This window comes from Arachis hypogaea, chromosome 17 (assembly GCF_003086295.3).
Source record: "Arachis hypogaea cultivar Tifrunner chromosome 17, arahy.Tifrunner.gnm2.J5K5, whole genome shotgun sequence".
NCBI lineage: Eukaryota > Viridiplantae > Streptophyta > Magnoliopsida > Fabales > Fabaceae > Arachis > Arachis hypogaea.
The window spans coordinates 123,253,145-123,257,130 of NC_092052.1; the positions used below are offsets into that span (position 1 = coordinate 123,253,145).

The 3,986-nt window shown below is 33.8% G+C and overlaps 1 long non-coding RNA gene across 1 annotated transcript; it reads left to right on the plus strand.

Annotated features, from left to right (window-relative positions):
* The first annotated feature begins 1,842 nt into the window (after window positions 1–1,842).
* LOC112765261 (uncharacterized) lies at window positions 1,843–3,346 on the plus strand. The gene is made up of 3 exons (XR_003183577.3): window positions 1,843–2,726; window positions 2,800–2,902; window positions 3,015–3,346. It is a non-coding gene; the product is annotated as an uncharacterized lncRNA (long non-coding RNA).
* The last annotated feature ends 640 nt before the right edge of the window (window positions 3,347–3,986 follow it).

The window sequence follows — 3,986 nt, forward strand, 5'->3', positions numbered from 1 at the left end:
TAAATATAATAGTACAAATACCTACATATTTATTAGTATTAAAAAATATACAAATAATATAAACATAAGTTTTTTGGTAGAAAAGCAATAATAAAGGTTATTAATTAAGTTAATTACATATTAAAAAATTATGAATATTCTTTTAAATAATAATAAAAAATAAGATCACTATTTTCACATACTACAAAGTTTATAAAAAAAATTTAGACAATAAATCAGTTTTTAATAAATTGTACATTAACTCTGTTAAAAAAAATTAAATTATATGTTAGATATTATTATTTATATATATATATATATATATATATATATATATGTATATATATATATATATATATATATATATATTATCGATTATTAAGTTATAATTAATTTCTAACTCAATTTTTTATAATTGAAATTTAAATGTTGAATATTTTACACCTAACTAATTTTATTTTTGCTATTAATTAAAATTTTAAAAAATGTGAGTTAATAATCAGTTTTGAATTCAAATTTAAATTTATGGAAGAAAATATTTTGAATTTTTTCACTAACCAGAATTAATTTTAAAATAAAATATTATTTTGCACATCATATTATAAGATATTATAATCATTTGATTTTTTTAATGGTAATTATTGCCAAATAAAATGATATAAAAATAGAGAAAAATATATTTACCAATCTAAAAATAATAATTTATTTTTCAATAGAATAAATTATATATTGAATAACAAAAGTTATTATATAGTTTCTTTTTACATAAACTAATACTCAACGAAGGTATTTTGATAATATTATTAAAAAATATTAATAAATCTAATAGCTTTTGCAATGATATAAGTTTATAAGTTTAGAAGCTTAAAAGTCATGTCATAAAATATAAAATTTTAACCGATAACAATGTTGATCATATTGTTTGACATCATTTGAATGAATATCATACTAATAAATAAAACTGTCACAGTTAAATTTCAACAAAGGCAAATCTCCATAAGTATGCTATCATCAATGAGAATTGTTCTACTTTTAAGACAAATACTATTTTCTTTCACTATATTTTCCAACTCGGCAGGTCGAGAACTAATCTTTCACGGATTGAAGCTCCATTTATTAACGGTCTGCCGCTAGCCAATGAGTTGTTACGTACATAAGATGGGATTCGGGACTCTAATACTTTAGATGAGTGAGATGACCACTCAACCAATCTAAATCAGTTAAGACAAATACTAATTATTTTTAATATTTTTAACATTGAAAATAATTAAACTTTAATTTTAATTATAATTTTGTAAAATATTTATATTAATAATTATTATATATATTTGTATTTGTTTAATCTTTTTTAATAAAAAATTTATATATTTTTATTAATTATCCGTACAGTGTACGGTGTAAGACCCAAGACCTTTGAAAAAGGGCTATCATTAGCTAATTTTAAATTCAGTATTTCTGTAGCCTTAATTTCGGAAATTTCTTTATTAAAGAAAATTAAAGCAAGTTTTGATTTATTGAATTTGAAATAAATTGAGATTATTATCCAATTTTGCAATTATTGGATTATTTTCTATATTCAAATTATAAAATTGGTAGTTGTGAAATAATAAAGATTTCTATATGGTTTGGATTAAATAATTAATATTTTAAATATTAATACTGCTGCTTTGGAAAATAAATGATTTAATTATATTATTTGCAGTTATTGGATTTGGGCATTTTATTGAAAATAATTTGTAAAATTGATGAGCAAATAGTATTTTCTATGTACAAATAGTGTTGGATTTAATTTGGGTTTCAATTACTATATTATTCCCAATTTTAAGTGAAATTACTAAAATGCCCCTAACCCTAAGTTTCAAAAATGAAACCCTAATCCTATACCCAGCAGCCACCATCTTTCTTCTCCCCTCAGCAGCTGCAACCCCTCCTTCCCAAACAGATACACACGCATAGCTTTCCTCACCTAGCAGCAAACAACACATTTTCCCCCTTTCTCCAATTCAATGTGCAACAACAGTAGGAGAAGGAAACAAGAGAAACGGACCAGAGAGAGAGGATGAGTTGCGGATGAAGAGAGGAGGAGAGGAAGGAGATTCGCGCCGGCGTGCTGGGCTCCACCGCCGCCGTCGCGTCGTCGCTGTCAGCACTGCGGGATGCCATCCGCGTCGCTGTCGCTGAAGCTTCGCGCCGCTGTCCAACCGCCGTGCCTCGCCGTCAGTTGCTGCTCATCCTCATCGCGACCAAAGGGGAGCGCGAGACCGAGGGAGAGAGAGAAAAAGCGTGGAGTTGGCGTCGCGCGGAGAGGGACTCGCCGCTCCTTCCCACCGCCGTCGAGCTGCCATTGTCGACGCGTGTCACCGCGGCTGAGGGTGTCGCCACCACCAAACCCTGGCCGAAGATTCTTCTGCTGCACGCGAGAGGAAGAGGAGCGATGAGGCAGAACGCGTCCTCGCCGGAGTTCTTGAGCGCCGCCGTCGCTCGTGCATCCTCCCGCCGCCAAATCTGCTCCCACTTCTGGGTTCTGAAATCTGACCCGGACGCCGCTGCCACCATCCGAGCTCGCTGCTGCTGATGACGGTAAGCTCAAACTGCCGCCGGCAAAAGGGGTTCAGGCCGCCGCAGGTGTCGCTGCCGGGGAAGGGAGCTGCATCTCTGTGATTCCGACCGCCAGGAGTGGTTCTGTGACGTTAGGGACCACTGCCGGAGCTGCTGGCTACTCCTGCCGTCGCCGGAAAAGTATGCGGGTAAGGGTTTTAATTTGCGGTCTCTGTCCTTTTTGGATTTCGGAAAGAGTATTGACACTGCGTGGTTGTACAGCTGCTATTATCAGAAATTCGGGTCGCCGCCCTTATTCAGAATTTATTAACGGAGCCGCTGCCGAGTCGATTTGAAGTTGCGGCTATTTCGTTTCGTTAATCTAGTGAGTATCTCTGTTTCGAAAGCCTTACGTTAGTGTCCCGTACGTGTATTAAAGCCTATATGTTATTAATGTTCCTAGAGTTTAGTAACTGAGGTTGCTTGTTGTAAATTAGAGCTGTTTATGCTGCTGCGAAAATGTGTGGGGCTGTGCTTTGAAGCTGCCTTTGATTTTGAGTTGAGGTGAAAAGAACTTATGAGGCGCTTGGATTATGGAATTGCGTTTTGAGGTAGGGGCGCTTTCCAAAAACTACAGTTTATTGTTGGAATTATTACATATGGGTACTGATGTGAGATATGGTGTAATTAGTGATTGTATCTGCCTTATGTATTATTTGATTGACTCGAACGATTATGGATGTTGGCTTGGCTGAATTGTTGTGTGGCTTGTGAAATGTAATGTTTGGAGTTGATTCTTTAAATATTTGAAATGAGTTTAATCCGTTGAGGATTGGTTTGAATTGAGTCAATTATTTGATGATGTGAAAGATAGAATACTCTTGAAATCCAGCCTGGGTTACTTTAATTAATTTGGTTTTGATAAATGATTTGTTAGTGAACCGATTCTTTAAAGATTTGGAAATGAGTTAAATTGGTTGATATTGAGTTGATTTTGAAATGGTTTTCTTGAGATATGCCACTGAGGCAACTGTTGGATTTAGCTTGCTGTTGAATTGATTTCTGGTTTGAGCTGTTGAAAAGGAATGAGAAAACGGTTTAGTTGGGACCCGAACCGGGTGGCAAAAGTCCAAGTTTTAGGGGAGGTGCTGCCGAAATTTCTATAAAATCTAAGTCTTGTTTGAAAGGTTATTTAAAAGATTTGGATTTGAGAAATTGTACTATTTGATTTATTAAGAGGATAATTATGCTTTCCAGCTTAATTTATTTGATGAACCTTATACGTTGAGTTCGGTTTATTTAGAACTGAACTATGGTTACCGTTTGAATCACTGAAGGAAAGAATGATGCTATAATATCGATTTCAATATAAAAAGGAGTTTTTTTAGTGATTTTAAAGGAACCTAGACTTTTGATTGAGTAATCAAGTTTGAGGCATTTTAAAAGAGTTGGAAAAATGGGTTCCAAAA